The 19,050-nt window shown below is 31.0% G+C and overlaps 1 long non-coding RNA gene across 1 annotated transcript; it reads left to right on the top strand.

Annotated features, from left to right (window-relative positions):
* Positions 1-658: 658 nt before the first annotated feature.
* LOC104646709 (uncharacterized) lies at positions 659-8,470 on the top strand. The gene is made up of 2 exons (XR_740893.4): positions 659-1,828; positions 8,173-8,470. It is a non-coding gene; the product is annotated as an uncharacterized lncRNA (long non-coding RNA).
* Positions 8,471-19,050: the final 10,580 nt, after the last annotated feature.

Genomic DNA, 19,050 nt, shown 5'->3' with positions numbered 1-19,050 from the left:
TTTAAGTTAAAAAAAAACTTATTTTAAGCCAAAAGTTAAAAGCTGGGGTAGGGGAGCTTTTTCTTTTTTAGCTTATAAGTTGTTTTAAGTTGACCACATTTTTATCTTTTTTCCTTTAATATTTTTATAAAATCTCCAAATTAACCACATAACCCTAACATCTCTTTCTTCCATTTTTTCCTTTTCACGTTTGGCATAGCAACTTCAGCACTTTTATCCAAACACATAACTGCTTATTTTAAAAATAAGTTTCAGTACTTTCAAAAGTACTTTTTTAAAGTTGCTTTTATTAAGCCCATCCAAACGGGCCCTAACTCTAATTTTAAAGCAAATCTCTATTTCGTTGCTACAAATAATTTATTAGAATTAGACGTTTTCAAAGATTGTAAACGGCACACTTATGTTGTATAACCATTTGAAATAAATTAAAAAGTAATATATTGATTTTTTTACTAAAGAAAAAAATAGTATAAAGTACAGATATTTCATATAATTTTAGGCTAATTAATCATATCTAAGAAGTTTTCTCAATTACAAAAATCTTGAATTTTTTATTCCTTTTGAATATATTTTTTGATTTTCCAATACATTGCAAATGACATATTGAAAGAGATAGATATATATGTATCCAAGAGAAAATAGATGGATTCGAGAGAAAATAGAATGCATCTAAAAGAAAATGAAATATCTTAACTTGTGAATTTATCTAATTTTTTCATGAAATTATATTGAATTCATATTATGGAACTTAAAATATTTATATTTATTATTTATTATTTATTATTATTTTATTACTATGTAGAAGAGCCATGTAGTGGACGATCACCGACAATATGGTAAATACGTTCATTTTAGTTAAAGGGCAAATGGTTTAAGAAATCCACGAGTTAGCCTTTCTTTCACAAGATATTTTGTACATTTTTTAATCACGTGACTGCCTCAGATCCACAAATTAGAAAATTACTGAACTTACAACACTAGGCCAAGCAATGGCACTTCAGAAAAAAACATTAATATGTAAAGGGTAAAATAATAATTTCCAAATCTCCCACTTTTTCTCTTGCAAAGGAGACAGGAGGACTCCCATTAATCTCTTGTTCAACACACTCTTCAATTTCCTCTCTTTCACAACAATTTTTTTGTTAAAATGTTTTTTTCTTTTATATCCTTCAAAGCTTACAACACATCTACATCCGATGGTTTTCTCTTTTACTCCATTAATTAAAAAAGGGAAAGAAGATTTTAAAAAATCAATCTCAATTCGCAACGTATTGTAAATGAAATTCGATAAGAATTATCCAACTTTCTTTGTATCTAGAATTTATTTTTTATTTATTTATTTTGTTTTTTAATTATATATTTCGATTGCTTTGTAGTTTGTTCAATGAAACGATAAATTGCCTGATATTATTTTTGGTAAATCATAATTATTTAATTAATATAATAGGATGAAATGAGAACTACAAGAGGTGAAATAAAAATATTGTTCAAGGAAAATTGTTGTTTAGAAAGTCCGAAAGGAAAACAAAAATGAGAAAAGGATACACTCTTTTATAGCAGATCTAGAGTTATAATAAAAGTATGGTTATACTATTGTACACACAATATGATATGTTTATTGACACCCTATTTGATTTTATTGTGCTTGTTCCCTGATTTCTCTCCACGTGGCGAAATACCAAACACAAGTATAAAAATATTTCTCTCTAGAAATTTCTATTCATGCTTTAAATAAACATGATACCAACTGCCATCAAAGAGCTCATCTTCTAGATTGTCTAGTTGTAGGTTCTAACTGTGCCTGTTGTTTGGCTTCTTTCAATTTCAGGTAAGTCATCTGTGAATTTTTTTTATTCTTCTCTTGAATTTGATATCTCTAAATTCTACTGCATTCAATTTCATTGTCATCTATTATATACTAGGCCGCCATAACGAAGTTTTGATTTTTTAGTGTACAATGATTGTGAATTTTGTGTCTGCCTATGGTGTGGCATGTAAAATTGCATTGGTATGTCGAAAATGTATATTTATACAATAGCTTTCACGATTATCCGTAGTTTATTCTTGTGTGGAAGGTAGGAAAAAACTCTCTTATACGATCCATATTGGTAGAGCTAGATACTTCAGTCAATCACTTAGAATCGCTAATTATACATACTCGGTTAGTAATACTGAAATGAAAAATGAAAATAGGTGGGAGAGGTAAATCATATATAGATATTCGATACTATACTTTGTTAAAATTTATTGGTAGACACTTGTGAAAAGTGTATTGTGTTTGTATAAAATCAGAGTGGTCATTACTTAATCTCAGAATAACATATGGTGATATGGTATTACATGGCCAAACGCTTTAGTACGTAAATATATTTATTTATGTGAATGTTTGCATTTTTCACTGACAAAGTGACAATGATAGTAAAAGTAGTGAGTAATTACTGGAAGACTAAAATCCATTGGTTGAAGTTTCTATAAGATACCTCAATTAAGCTATATTCATTTTAGACACTTTCATGTGGCATTTTGTTGTGTCATTTTAATACTTTTTGATGACATGTCAATTGAGTGTGATGCACTCAACCATAGTGCGTGACAGACTTGATTTAATTATTTTTTAATTTTTTTCTTCTCCAGTTTTCAAGCCACCTCCTTTAAAAGTCAATTTTTTTTATCAAATTTATTTTTAAGTGATTTCCTTCTTTTTCATTGTATTACTTATCTAAATTTGTCATCACTTTCTTACATTTTTTTTGCCGGAAAAATATATATCAATACCCTTATTTCAAATTTATTCTCTCTTTCTTTCTTTTCTTTTTAAAAAATAATACTAAAAATAAAGAAGAAGAATAAATATGAAAAATAGGAAAAGAAAAGAATAATTTTTTTTAAAAAGCACAAAAAGAGATTTTGAATGTAATGAAATACGAGATTTTCTTAGAATAATATACTTATGTTATTTACTAATAGATTTTATAATTATTTTTAACTGAAAATAACGCATGTAATTATTTAATTGATTGTTTGCCACGTCATGAACGAGTGTATTATACTCTCCTTTAGTTTTTTTGTTTATTGTCACTAAAGTGTTAAAATAATATAATGAAATCTTACATGAGGTGTCTAAAATGTGCGATGTAATTGAGGTGTCTAAGTGAAACTTGTTGCCAACTTTAAGGGGTCACTGATGGGTTCGGCCTTATTGGAATCTCCGAAATAGAAAGGGAAAAGGGTCTTAAAATATATCTGAACTTTGACCGAATTGTTGTACGTTATCAAATTTAAAAAGGACATTTTATATCATTCACTATTTAATCATATACTTTAAAGGTATATATGTGTTCACTTGGACATAAAAATATTGTCTAATTATAAATAGTAATATATCCATGTGAACATATATATACCAAAAAATTAGTAAATTCCTAATAGTAATTTTAATAATTATGCAATATTCATATGAAAATTTGATTAATTATACTTTGCGTCGAAATAAGGCCTATTCGAATATAGCGCTCCCTATTAAGATTTTTTTTTTTCATATCCAAGACTCAAAATCAAGATATTTGGCTAAGAGAGAAGCAATATCAAATTGCTTCTCTCTTAACCATATATATATATATATATATATATATATATATATATATATATATATATATATATATATCATAGGAAAATAATTTTTTTTGTAATGATAGATTTATCCCTAATACATTAAAGAATAAAATAATTTTTTGTATATAAAATATAGTCATTAGTGGCGAAATGAGATTTTCTTCAACTACGAAATATATTTAACTATAGAGACAAGTGATTTTGTCACTAATTGAAGTAAAATAACTAGCAACAATATAATTCTGTGCGACAATATAATTCTGTCGGTAGTAATAACCTTTTATTGACAAAACATTATTAACTACAAAAAGGTATACGTACTTTTTACGACAAATAAATTTTGTCCACAATTGTTTAAGGATTTGGGGACGATTTTTCTTTTTGTAGTTAATATAATATTTTCAGTGACGAAGCACTAAATTGTCTTTGTATACTTTTAGTGACGAATTATTTTTCGTCACACAAGATTTTTAATGACGAAAAATTGTTTATAAATGACGAAATTATTTATTCCTGATAATCGAATTTGTTGTAGTGTATAGGCATGAGTTTCTCAACTCAAGGACCTCCGTGGGTAACCGATAGTAGCCCCATGATTAGGAATATAATCCCTAAATGATTAGGAACTCAATACTCAAGACTTAGACCTTGAAGATACTACTCCTCTCAAAGATACTCAACTTATGAAATTCATACCAAAATTTTTGGGCATTAACGACTCGACTTGAGGGTCTAAATAACAATATGGAATTCATGTATATGATTTTTCTCAATTTCATACTTACTTTATCAAAACTTAGCCCAAATCAATAGTTGATCTCAAAGGATTAACAATTGAACTCAAAGACTTTCTTGAACTATACTCTTAGCTCTTTCTTGAATTTGAATTATGAATTAAAGATTTATGATTCATTATATGAAGGATCTCGATGATAATGTAGACTCATGAATATATTTTCATCATTATCATACTCAATTACTCGAGTTTTGAAACAGGTTATTACAAATTAAAGAAGACTTCTCAAAAGAATCAAAAGGACTTTCTAAAGAAGATTCAAAAGAATTTTCAAGACTTAAATCTTAGCTCTAACTTGAATTTGAATTATAAATTCAAAGGTTATTATTTGTAGTGGAAATTTAGATAGTTAATCATGATGAACGGTCAATAAAATATTGTATGAGAGTAATTCCCGACACATATATACATTTAATCACGAAATAATAAATTTTAGATTGAAATATTGGGCCCGTGTATGTCCCGACACATATATACATTTAATCACGAAATAATAAATTTAAGAATGAAATATTGGGTCTGTTAACGGGTCCTTTCTACCCAGTATTATTAATTAATAATTATATAGAAGAGCCATGGTAGGACAACCATGGCTATGAAGAGTTGTACAATGAGGAAAATCAATTGTACTATGTACTTAACCTTGTCTTATTCACTCACCAATAGCCTTTAAACACCAATTGTCTTATGTACTTAACCTTGTCTTATTCACTCACCAATATCCTTTAAACACATATAATAATGTAGGTCTTTTCTCTTTATATCATTACAAATTTACTATCTATTATAAATTTTAAATTCTCAACAATTATTAACTTCATTCAAATATTGTGCACCTCATTTATTTTTTAATATTTAATATATTTTTTTTACCTTCCCTATATTTAGTCTTCAAAATATAAAATGAAGTTAGCTTTTACAACAGTACAATTTTAAAAATGTTTTTAACTATAGAATTTATCTTTTTGGCAATTTTAGAACTCAAATTTAAAAATAAAAAAGAAATTTAAACATTAGAACGCAAATTTGACAAATTATCAATTAATTCTACATATTACTATCCCTTGTCTCATATAAGAAAGGGGATTTATTTCTTTTAAAGTAAATTATTTTGTTTTCGAAATATTATTAAATTTTATTAACATACTATATGACAAATTTAAATTTTAAAATTATTTTATATGTAACTGTAATTCATAAAAAGAAGAAGATTATTAAAAGATTTATTAATTGAATCAAGACAGAAAATATACAAACATAACTTATGCTTTGAAATTACATGTAATATCTTTCAATAGAGACATAAATGACACAAATATTTTAAGTATGAATCATATTACCATGATTAAAAAAAAGTAATACAAATTTTTATTATACTAAAAAGGTAAAATTATTGTTACAAAAAATATTTTTATCTTTAAGATAGACAAAATAAATGTAATTCATCCGATTTTTTTTATTTTGCTATTAAAAAAGTTAATTGAATGGAACTGTAGTTGTGCAAGTTGGACATAGAGTTTTTAATATTTTTTAATAAAATTAATTTATGACTTGACTTTATATATTTAAAGTCCATTAAACTTGTCACTAAATTTTATTTTGATATACAAACTATGACTTATTTCAATGGAATACCTAAACACTTCACACATTTTTTGTTCAAATTTTGAAAATAAAACTTTGTGTGCGTGATTATAAATGCTTATTAGATAGTTATAATAACCACATAAAAATGTCATCATAGTTAATTATATCTACATCCATCAAATTAGAACATTCTTGAGGTTTACCCTTTTTTTATATGAGTTGAATACATAAAATTAAAGAAGATGACATATTTTTTATCCAACATATATTGTAATTTAATTTTATGTTAATGTCTAATATGATGTTAAAATGAACATTAGGTTACATATTCTCTTAATATTAGTCGACATATATATATATATATATATCAACTAATATATTGCGAAAATCCGATGTTGTATGAGGGAGATATGCCTTTTTTTCGGAAGTTGGGCTGTTTAACTGAGCAAAATTCAATCCGGATTTTACTAAGGGTAAAGTTTGTTTTTCACCCTAGTATTTACTAATTCGTATTTAGGTTATATTAGGGGTAAAACCAAGTCCGAAACCAGTTTTATAAAAACTAAGAATGCTTAGGGCTTGGGACAAAAGAGAAAAGACGAGAGAAGATAAGGAATTGTCCAAGAACGCCAAGATCGTTGCGTGGAATTCGTCGTGTGGGTGATCCCTATCGAGATATGTGAGATCATTCGGTGCTGGGTCCTTTCACCCACACCAAATTTGTTTCAATATAGCAAGTTAAAGTATATGGAATGATGAATATGAGAGTTCTTGATAAAAATTTGTTAAATTCTTGTTGGTTGAATTGTAGTGTATCCCAAGTAGATTTAATTATGTTTCCAGACTGTCTTTGGTTCTAGTCTGTTGGGTAATAATTATTTAGAAATCCTAAGTGTTTGGGGTGGGATCCATCGAAGTTTAGGAGGTTTAGAATTGAAAATCCAATAAGAAAAGTCGGAAAACCCATCTAATAGGTCCTGGGGCGGTGTGCCTACCAGCGTGCCTCAAGAGAGACTTTGTCCGTCAGGTCCAGGCGCTCCGCGCCTCTCACAGCGCCAAGAGTCCCTGAAGAACCCGTTCTTTTCCTATATTTTCTTACCAATTCTTAAGTTATGTACCTATCATTCCTATTTGATTTCAACACTCTAAAGTAAATCTAAACATCATGAAATCATCCATAAAATAAGATCATGATTCTTGAATCCATTATCCTATTCAAGGAAATAGGAGTCAAGTTTAAAAGTAAGAAGCAAGTCAAAGTAGGTTCTGAAAGTTTTCAAAGAGTCTTAAACAATCATTTTAACTTTGGTTTAAGGCTCAAGTTTTAAGTTGAGCAAACAATAAAGAGTTGAATTAAATTCTCAAAAGCTATAAGGGGACTACGTGTTTCCTAAGATTTAAGTTTCCAGTTAAGTAAAGAGCAAGAGTTGAGTTCATTTATCAAAAGATATAACGGAACCAATTATTTCCTGAAGGTTTATAAATGTTTCACATTTAAGTAAAAAGGAAACTAAGAGTTCCAAAAGAGTTTTGAACTAAAAGGGACCACTGATTCCAAAGATGGGTTTTTTAAAACTAAAGGGTTCAGTAAATTATCTCAACCCAAAGGAAGGAAATTTATTAAAAGTTTGAGATAAAGTATGTTTTGGGAGTAGTATTGAGCACCGGTATGGGGATGATAGTTCATAATCAACTGAAGTCTCCATGTGAACCATGAACACATAATGGGAATTGACAGGTCATACTTTTTAGATGATCACGTAAGTTTATCGAGTGGATCCACTAAGCTAAGTAAGGTCCTATACTGATGGCAAGGTATAGGATGGTCCTTGGTCAACGTGAGGTAAAACGTTATATCATCACTTAGGCTCAAAGTGATGGTTGTCTTGTTAGAGAATCTCCAACAAAAGTTATATTACTTTCATATATAAGTAAAGTTTAGTTTGTTAATGCATTTGTTTAACGAACTAAGTTGTTTTATTGTTTTACAATTTTTATATATATCGCATGTTTTTTAAATTGCTTTATATACATACTTTAAGTTAAGCATATTCTTGAGTTGAGCAGAGCAAAGGTAAGTTCATCTTAACCCTTAAGTCGTCGTTTAACTTTCCAACTACAATACTCGTACATTCAATGTATTGATGATAATTGACCTGTATCATTTCATGATGCAGACGCAGATAACCAGAATCAGCGCGCAGCGCATCATTGACCCAGTTGAGCACTCTGAAGTCACTTGGTGTGCCTCCTTGCATTCTAGACGACAATTCTTTATTTGTTTTCTAGATTAGTTCATTAGGATGTATGAGGTCTATCACAACATCCATCTCTGTTATTAGAGGCTTCATAGACCGATAGACAGTTAGTAGTTCAGTTTTAGAGTTTGTTGTGCTTTTTAACTTCATATGTTTCAATTATTGAGACTTAAGTGCTTTTTGGATAGATTATTATATTGATTGTTCCTTTTAAACATGTCTATTTCTTGATTGAGTTGAGTTGAGTCATTTGCAGAGTTAAGTAAGTTAGGCCACGGGTTCGCTTGGGGTCCAACAACGGTCTTCGAGTGTCGCCCTGTCCAGTGTGTAGGTTCTGGGTATGACAAAAATTATCTCCCTCAAACTCATTTAGAATCCTAGACTCACTTATCTTATGTTATTTCTCTAGAATTTTAAGAAGAAAATTTTCACGACTCAAATATGGACGTGATTACACTTGTCTTATCCCACCAAGATAAGTCAGCCTAAAACTCAGCCTTTACGATAAAATGCAGATATTTATTATATTCTTAAAAATAAAACCCCAAAAACATTGTATGTGTACAAGCCTCTAATGTGTTATAACAATATTAAAAGAAAATACAAGTCTTAATTGACAATGTCTCTAGAACAGAACAAGATTATAATTAAGGAGAAAGAAGGTGCGCTGAAATAACAAGCAACTGCCTTACAAACTTCCAGAAGAAGCCTCAAACAAGGAGAAGAGAAAATATCACAAAGGTTCGGGCTAGTAACCTACAGAAAATGTAGTAGCAAGGGGTGAGTACCAAACTACATGATACTCATCAATTGAACTTCTAAACATAAGCAAAGGGAATAGAATTCAGGTAATCCTCACACCCCAACCAAACCTCCACAACTATAACCTGTATCAAACAATCCCAACCTAATATTTCATAATTTATGTAGCAACCAGCTCAAGAACAACACTGTAACAATTAAATATCCTCAACAACAAGCTTATTATTAATCAATCACAGCCTGCATAAAATCAGCCCAACCTAACAGTTCACAGTTTATAAAACACACAACTCAACACCAACACTAAAACAATTATACATCCTAAATATTAAGATCATTATTCATCAATCATAAATTTCATAGGAAGGAACTCAAACATCAAGTTCATCAATGATAAATTAATGCAATGCCAAGTATAATAACTCTCTACGAAGTTGAATTGATTTAAAGAATAATACAATCATGATACAACATCAACAATGAGACAATAAGACTTTCAAAACCATTCTCAACACATTACACACCAACGATTAATCACAATGATTTGTACTACCCCTTTTCATCGTTAGAATTATTCAACGTGGACAAGTCAACCCATTACCAATTCTAATTATTCCCAACACATACCACAAGGAAAAATATGATTTATGCAATAAATAAGGGTTTAAAAATTCACTTTTCTCAAATAACCGAATAATCAATACGGACTTGAGTCTTCTCTTTTCGTTGATATTTCAAAAAATGCAATCCATTAATGTACATATTCACAATAAGATTTCAAAACTAAGAAGACCAACATTACTATGTCTTTAGCCTATACATGAAAATTCACTAAGATTTATGATCAAGTTCTTAAATCTTGATGTTAATTATCATTTCAACTATCATATTTTCCATGTTTTGAGTCAAGGATTAAGTCTGAATTCATCCAATATTATAATCTACTTGTAGTGACATAATACCATGTAAGAGTAAATAGGCTCGAAAACTTTAAAAAGAAACAAAGGCTCGAAGGTTAGGAGAACTGTATGCTTAAGTCTTTTCTATTTTTCAGGATATAAAAATACTGGAACGTACATCTTTATTCAGACTTAAAAAGACAAACTACTAAGTCACTGAATGACCATTACTTTTATTAATTATACAACTAACTACTAACCAAAACGCAATTAGGAAGTATTGAACCATGATTAACATATTTTCTAACAATTAGCCCTAGAATATAGGATTCTACTAACAAAAATAATTGACATGGTGATACTTTGAATCACTCTTAAATGTTACCCCTTGATTAAAAGTTACATGCATAAAGCAAAGCCCTCAAATAGACAAACTTGTCTGCTGCCAATGACTTTGTAATTATATTAGCTAATTGGTTATGAGTGTTGCAATGCTTCAATACAATATCCTCCTTTGCAACCAAATCACGAATGAAATGGAAATGAACATCAATGTTCTTCTTTCTACTATGAAATTTGAATTCTTTGTCATTGAGATTGATGCTTTGTTGTCTCAATATATCTCTGTTGCACTTTCTTGCTTATGCTGAAATTATGCTAACATGCTTCTTATCCAGATAGCTTTGCAAGCGGCTGAAGTATCTGCAATGTACTCAGCTTTAGATGTGGATAAGGACTTTGTAGCTTACTTCCTTGAGATCCAATATATTTGTAACACCCCATATCTAGAACAGACAAAAAAAATCTGCAGATGCAATCGATGGTTACCATCGACGAACCGTAGCATGACCGATGACCCGTATTGCACATCCGTCGTTTATAACTAAAACTCTCTCAAAACGCAGCCCAAAAAATGTGACTAACTGTCGAACGACGGACGGACCTACATTCCGTAGGTCAGACTATGGTTCATAGTCTGTGTCCGTCGATCAAGACCCCATTTACCTACTCTCTAACAAAACCACGATTGACTAGTACGGTCCGTAGGTGAAAATTAGCAGACAGTTAGGGAGAAATGCACTTGGGTTAACTTCAAATGATCATAAATCTTAGAAAAAAGTGAATTAGGTGTCCTATGATAAACCAACAAATAATAATTGAATTAGCCTTCCATAGCCATCGACCTTGCTAAAATCAAACCTTCGAGTAAAAAGTTATGTCCGTTTTAGCAAAGCATTATCGAACAGACCCCACTTATGGACCCAAACGACAGGCTGTCGATTGAACGACGGTCCGTTAGTCCAGGTCGTCGTTTGGTCCAACAACAATTAACTCAAGGGCCTTTTGGTCTTTTCCCACTTTATTTAAATCTTAAGATACACCGTTTTGACCCTAAGTCATTATCATATTTTAGTCAGTTTAAGCCTAGAAACATAACATGAACTTACCTAAGTCAAAATCATATATCAAAAATTTGAAAATTAGAAGCAAGAAAATAGAAAAAGCTCAAGAACCCTAGTTCAAGAATGCTATAAGATTTCATCAGTTCCATCCCTGAAATCTAACTATTTCTCTATGGATTTTATCACCAGGCATGTGGGATTTCACTAGTGGGTTCCTTTTACCCATTGGGTCCCTAGTTTTCAGTCATATTCTTGATTCACATATCATGATTAGAACTTGGGTTTCTAGAACTTCAACAGAACTTTATGAATTTGTTAGTTATATGTTCCAAATCTGACTATCATGTTATTACTCATACTATTGCATGAATTTCAGAACCCTAGCAATGTATTTCTTTAGTTTTTGAATTACATATGCTAGGTCGAATATTTAGGTTACTTCAGATATAAATGTCTCAGTTATAAAGGCATAATTACAAGATTAATTATTGCATTCTCAGTTTTCAAGTCCAGTTTTGAGCTATCCAATATTTACAAAAACTCACTCATAATTAGTTAATTACATAATTCATTGGGAGTCACATAATACCGAGTTGGACTGGATTCAGCGTACCCAATTAGTCCCAGAATTACTAGCCAAGTAGGTTATAAGTCTCCTCTGTGGGCAATCAGTTTAATGATTACGCCCGCATGCCTTTATACCTCTTACAGGGTATATGGGTCCTCTCGATAAGGTGTATACATCAGATTCCACATGTAGCTCATGTGGTTTTATTATCGGTTATTATTAGCTCCCACAGTTCAGTCAGACTCTAATGCATTGACCATATTTACAATATAGTTATCATTCATTCTCAGCATGTTATAAATTTGGTCATTGCATCCAGTTAGCTTAGAATTCAGTATATCATGTTCAAATTATTATACTTGCTTTTGTGCTAGTTTAGTTATGTTTTATTTCAGCTTTACTCTATCCTACATGCTCAGTACCTTCAAGTACTGATGCATACGTATGCACATCTTATCGTAATGTAGGTTCAGTCTCTGAGTATCTTGATCGTGCTTAGATCGATTTCCGATCTCCAGTTTAGCAGATTCATGGTTGAGTCCTCATTCTCTGAGGAAAATAGTCATGAGTTCTTTTCAGTCATTTAGTTTCAGTTTTTACTAGACTTAGATGGGGCTTGTCCCAACAATTCTAGTCATTTTAGAGACTATTTTCAGACATAGTTAATTTCAGCTTAGTGTTGAGTTAATAGTTTCTTTGTATTAAACTCATCAGTATTTCATTTATCTCAATTATAGAATATGAGTATGCCTCATCTTTTAAGTTTAAACTATGATTTATATTCCGCGTTCCGTTTATTATCTTTAGTATGCTCATGATCATGCCAGCAGGGTTAGCTTGGGATCACTTGTGGTCCTAGATTTCGTGTCCGTGTCTCGGGGTCGCTCGGGGCGTGACAATATTACTCCTGACCAAGAGTAAAAATATGTGCTAAAATGCTTCGCCTATCATATAATGAACCAGCAGAGTTGTTGCTCCCAATTGCACATGTAAGTGTACGTAGTCGCATAAGTAATATAGTGACTCTTAATAGAACCAGATTATCGATCCCAAAGGACTTGTCAATGAACTATATTTTTACTAAATTATACTGGTCTTATTATTTACTAAAGAGAGCCAAGAGAAGAAGAATGCAAGAACAATATAATAAATTTACTTACAATAATTGGGAAATCCCAGGGCTGCAACATATATTGAATTTCATGTATCATATTTTGGCTTAGAACTAATTTTAGTTATAAAGTTATTGGTTTATAGAGTTAATTGTATGAGTAGGACTATACTCCTCTAGTTGCCTACTCCAATTAGATACCTAACTACACCGTTGAGTGGGGGATAAGTAAACTAATTTGCGAGCATTTAAATTTCATCCTATTTTGTAACCAAGCAAGTTATTTGTCTGGGCGTCACTCCTAAACACGAGCTCAATTTCTCTGGTCTCTGGTCTATCTAATCTCTTCTCTCTCAATTTTAAGATTAGACAATAGATTTATCTCATGGTGATCAAGCACGAAATACTAAAAACAAGATATAAAAGTAACTTATAATGACAACAAAGAATTAATTCAAAACACCATTAGTAATGAACATACAATTCGTAGCGAAAGTCTCAGAACAAGGGTTTTAGCTACTAATCTCTAAGAAAATAAGAATAAAAGAACCCTAAAAAGTATTAACGACTTCTCTTCTAAAGCACCTCGTCTAGATTCCCCCAAATAATTATGTTTATGGACTATTTATAGATGTGGAAAACGCCGAATAAAATAACCAATTCCAAAATAAATTGGGAAATCAAAAACCCAAGAATTGAATTTCGCTTGAACTATGCCACCTCGCTGCCGCCTTTAATAGTGCCACATGGATAAAGTTTAATTTCAAAGTACTTTGTAAGTTTATGTATTATTATATCAAATCTAATCCATTAAGCTGTCTGCTTGATTTCCTTATTCAATCTTTCATATTTAATTCGTTTTAGGTCCAAACTTCTTCAACTTTACACCATTTTACTCCTACAAATAAAATACACTATTTAGCACAATCTATAAAATTCATGCTCAAAAAATAAAAATATAAATATTAAATGTGAGACAAATAATAATTAAAAATATGTATGTTTAGCCTCACATCAATAGTCACTATTGTGAACTCACATAATCTGAAGTTAGACACTTGTGAATACAATATCCCATAGTCCATACTTCAACAACATAATGCAGAACTCTTTTTTCTTCTCCAAAATGAAATTTTTAAGGTTGTTGTATAAACCTGGATATAACACCAACAGAGAATGCAATATCAGGGTGAGTAAGAGTTAGGTAAATTAAACGTCCAACCATGCTTCTGAAACTTCTAACATCATCCATCTCTGCTTTATTCTTAAGCTACAGTTTTTTCCCAACATTTATAGGGGTGTGGCAGAAGGCTTGCAATTAAGCAAACTAAATTTAATTAAAATATCCTTGGCATATTCCCTTTGTAAAAGAAATATTGAATCTTTAGCTTGATGGTCTTCAAGGCCAAGAAAATAATGTTATAACCCCATATCTGACATCTGAAACTCATTCATCATTTGAGACTTAAATTCATCCACCAGAGAAATAGAAGAGGTAGAATAAATGATATCATCAACATAAAGGCAAACAATGATGAAAGCATTACCTTTCTTCTTTACATGCAACGTGGGTTCATCATCACTTCTCATATATCCCTTTATCTGAAAACACCCATCAATTTTGCTACATCACGCTCGAGTGGCTACCTTCAAACCATACGATGCCTTTTTTAGATTTTAGACCATTTTTATGCAACCAATGCTTGAACAAGTCTAACAATTTCAAATTGAGCAACTAGAGAAATAGTTTTTTTAAAAAAAATCAATACCATATTGTTGTGCATATACTTTTGTCAAAAGACAATCTTTATCCTTCTGCAGGGTCCCATCCACTGCAAACTTTGTCTTGAACACCCATTTCAAACCAACTGCATTTTTATCTTCTAGTAATTCCTCCATCTCCCATGTGCCATTCTATTCGATAGGTTTCATCTCTTCTAACATCGCTCTCTGCTACTCTACCTTTTTAGCCGCTTCTCCATAATATGTAGGAGGATCTAACATTGTAAAAGAGAATTGAAATGTTGTATATATGTCATTGGCGTACTTGGGTTCAACTTTTAAAGCCTTGTTGATATTCTTAACGAAATTGTCTCATCTGAAGACTCTTCAAGAGTAGGAAATGAAGTGTTTCTACTCCCTGAAGTTGAATAAAATAAATCAGGATAAGTGGTACTAGAATCGTCTGTCGTAGCTGTAATAGTTGGCTGCTGAATCACATCAAAAGTGGTTCCAGTAGGCATAGGAATCTGTACTTGCATCTTATCATTGCTTCCACTCCAATTCCAGCTTGCTATTTCAGTACATACTACATCTCTTCTAATTAAAATCATTCTACTAAGAGGGTTATAAAGTCTATGCTTTAGATTGTGTGCAGTAGCCTATAAAAACCCAATTTTCAGATTTTTCATCCAACTTATGACGAAATTGGGATTTTACAAAAGCATAAGCAGTACAACCAAAAAACCTTAAATAAATTACAAATGGTTTTCTACCCTTCCAAGATTCAAATGGAGTTTGATACATAACAACCTTTATTGGAGAAAAATTCAATAAATAGACTGATGTTGTTACAACTTCAGCCCAAAATTGATTCGGAACTCCCTTCGCTTGTAACATGCTTCTTTCCATATCCACCATAGTGCGATTGTTTTGATCAACAATGACATGGAGTATAAGGTGTTTTCAGCTCCCTATGAATTCCCTTTTACTCACCAAAAAAAGATTAAACTCCTTGAACAAGAATTCGCGGCCTCTATCTGTACAAAAAGTCTTTATGCACAGACCACTTTGCTTCTCAATTCGGGCTTTAAAGTACTTGAATTTTTGAAATGTTTCTGATTTTGTTTCTAAGAAATAAACCCAACTCATGCGCCTACAATCATCAGTAAATAGGAGAAAATAACGACTCCCACTAAAAGATCTAGTATGCATAGGTCCACATAAATCAACATGTATTAGTTGAAGACACTTTTAAGACCTCCAAACTTTTCCAAAAGGAAGAGACTTCCAAGTTTGTTTTCCATAAATGCACCCTTCACACAATCCAATATAATCAATTTTTGGTAGTCCAAGAACCATACCTTTTTCAACTAGAAATTTCAGGCCCTTTATATTGAGGTGACCATACCTCAAATGCTACAACTTCGAATCATCATTTGTACTTGCAACAAGGGTAAAACTTGCCATGTCGGAAACATCCAGCAGAAAGATCTTGTTTGACATCATAGTGGTGCGAACCTTTTTTCTTTTATTCTTGTTTGTAATGACAAAACCATCTTCATCAAACGAAAGTGAATGCCTATTGAACATTGGTTGTACCAGACTAAACATGTTGTATCCTAAATTAGGTACAAACTAAATGACGTCCAACATTTTTACTATATCGTGGCTAGATTCAATACACACAGTGTCTTTTCCTTCACCCTGCATCTCTTTTGAGTTGAAAACCTGCACCTTATTATTTTGCCTCTTATTTAGCTCCTAGAACAAAGATTTGGTGCTTTTCATATTATTTGAAAAACCACTATCTACAAAACATACATCACTTCGCTTATGATTTGTATCAATGCAAGCCATAAAGAGATAATTCTCTTCCTAATATTCTGTTGCTGCAAATTTTATTTTCTAATCTTTATGCCAACAATTAGCCTTTATATGCTTGTAGTGCTGACAATGATGACATTGAATGCCATTCTTTGTGTAACTTTCCTCATTGGACTATATATGCCCATCATTCCTTCATCTTTCTCTTTCAGAGCCACAACCCCGACCAAACGGAATCCTCCTCTTCCTCGACCTGTGCTTGCTGGACCATTGTTCTCACCATATTTAGTTGTTGCTTCCTTCAACTGGAATTTTTTATCTTAATTATTTTCAATAGATCGATTGAGTCTCGCCTCATGGTCTTGAGGAGATCCCATCAATTCATCAAAGGAAAAAACTAATAGATCCTTAGAGTCTTCTATAGAAGAAACTACTTTATTAAATTATGGAGTCAAGCTCCGTAGTATCTTTTCCACAATCGTTTGATCAGTAATTTTCTTGCTACATGATCAAAATATTGCCACTACTCTGGACAAGAAATCACAATTGATTATCCACTTTTCATAATCAAGGTTTCAAAGTCACGCCGAAGTAATTACTATCTCACCATAATGAATTTTGAATTATCTTAAAAGTCCTACTGCATAATGGATCAAGCTTACTTTGACGTGGGTGCTGCTGCAATCGATGAAAAAAGGGCTATCATGAATGCTAGATAAAAAATAGTGCTTTAGTATCTTGTTTCTTACTGTCTTGTAGTCTATTTTGTTCGTCAGGATGTGCAAATCCCCGTTCTATCAAATCCGAAAGATTTTGATATTTGAGTATTGTTTTCATACGAATACTCCAGAATTCGTAGCTTTCTCCCTAGAAGATCGGAATGTGTGGTTGTGCCAAACTCAATGCATTACCATTAATTGACATGACTCTGATACCAAAGGTGTTGGATTAAATAGAAAGTAAAACTTTAGGAAGAAGCAAAGGTTCGAAGGTTAACAGAATTTTATTTTGAAGTCTTTTTTATTTTTAGTATATGAAATCACAGGAAAGTACAACTATATGTAGACTTAAAATAACAAACTATTAAGTCATTAAATGACCATTACTTCTATTAATTAAACAACTAATTACTAATAAAAACACAATTAGAAAGTACTACACCAGGATCAACGTACTTGCTAACTAGTCCTAAAATATAAGACACTACTAACAAATTTAATGAATACATTGAATCAGTATTCAATATACTATACATCTAATATTTAATTATGTATACCAATATATTAAACCTTGAATTTTAATGTGGCACTAATAAGAACATCACAGAAATTGAGAAGTAAATTACAAACAAAACTAAAGAGAACACTTACCGTTTCAAAACCTTTTGTTTTGGCACAATACGTTTCTATTAACTAATTTATTACATTGATTAATCATGACCTTAATTTTTACATAATGATTGGTCATTAACACCATTGTTCTCCATAAAAAAGGACATGTAGATTAAATATTTTAATTCTTCTAAATTAATACCCACTTAATTGTTTCTTAGTTTGTATGCCAAAGACCTATTAAAATATAAAGTAATTAAATATACAATCCAGTAGTGCAGTAATCAATTCTATTATAGAGTAATATCTCAATGTATGACTACTTGAATTGAAGATTTATCCCTTCAATAAGTATAAATTGACTAAGTATTTATGGCATCAAAGTGAAATTTTAGAGTAGCATTAATTTCACCTTACATTGGTGAAGACGTTTGATAGTGGTGGTAGAAATTGGCGGCAGCAAATAGAGAACTTAAGCAAACCAAGACAATAATTTTGTAGAAAATTAGACCTTTAATACATATAGTCCAAAGGTATAGGGTCTAAAACAAGTTTCAGACTTAGCTCATTATTGTAAACTCAATTAATTATCTAACAATTACTCATCAATTAATTAAGTATAATTATCAAATAGTTCAAATTTTTCAACCGACTTCACCGACCAATCATAAATGACTCGGGAAAACTATCGGGAGTGATAAAATGATAATTTTGTAAAAGTTTTCAAAAATTACCTTGCGGGTGATGAAAAAAATGTACCTACAGTCCATCATGACTTTCATATAGTTCAAAAGATAAAAAAACTCATACACAAACAAATCTAAAGTAGTACAATCTAGACATACATAAATTTTTGAATTTGTTTGCAGAAAAACACATGGAAATAAGAAAATAAGATCTCTTGTCTTCTTACGATTTGAATAAAAGAAAAAATCTTTTAAAATCTCTTATTTATAAGAAAAAAAGATAACTTATAAAAGGACATAAAACTATTTTTATCATAAAAGACTAAAAAAGACAATTTATGATCACAATTTAAAAAATCAACCTCGAAGTTCAAATTGTACCATATAGATCATTATTAAGAAAGAAAATGTTGAGGTGATTTCAAAGAAAGACTGCTTTCATCTATTCAACCTCATAAATCTGTTTCTACTGCCACACCAAAATCAAGCTA

The sequence above is a fragment of the Solanum lycopersicum genome, chromosome 1, assembly GCF_036512215.1.
Source record: "Solanum lycopersicum chromosome 1, SLM_r2.1".
In the NCBI taxonomy this organism is placed as follows: Eukaryota; Viridiplantae; Streptophyta; class Magnoliopsida; order Solanales; family Solanaceae; genus Solanum; species Solanum lycopersicum.
This window is presented reverse-complemented; position numbering and strand designations above follow the sequence as displayed.